Source organism: Cebus imitator, unplaced genomic scaffold (assembly GCF_001604975.1).
Source record: "Cebus imitator isolate Cc_AM_T3 unplaced genomic scaffold, Cebus_imitator-1.0 Scaffold77, whole genome shotgun sequence".
NCBI lineage: Eukaryota > Metazoa > Chordata > Mammalia > Primates > Cebidae > Cebus > Cebus imitator.
In genome coordinates this window covers 5,946,822-5,947,184 of record NW_016107392.1, presented here as the reverse complement: position 1 = coordinate 5,947,184, position 363 = coordinate 5,946,822, and positions in this window count along the sequence as shown.

Here is a 363-nt window from a genome sequence, read left to right as displayed (position 1 = left end):
GGCAACATAGCAAGATCCCTACCTCTACAAAAAAAATTTTTTTTAAATAACAGAATCATCCTAAAGAAGGGTTATAATTGGCCAGGCACAGTGGCTCACTCCTATAATCCCACCACTTTGGGAGGCCGAGGTGGGTGGATCACCTGAGGTCAGGAGTTTGAGACCAGCCTGGCCAACATGGTGAAACCCTGTCTCTCCTAAAAAAACAAAAATTAGCCGGGCATGATGAGGCACTCCTGTAATCCCAGCTACTCTGGGAGTGGGAGAATCTCTTGAACCCAGGAGGTGGAGGTTGCAGTGAACCAAGATCATACCACTGCACTCCAGCCTGGGTGACAGAGTGAGACTCTATCTCAAAAAAAA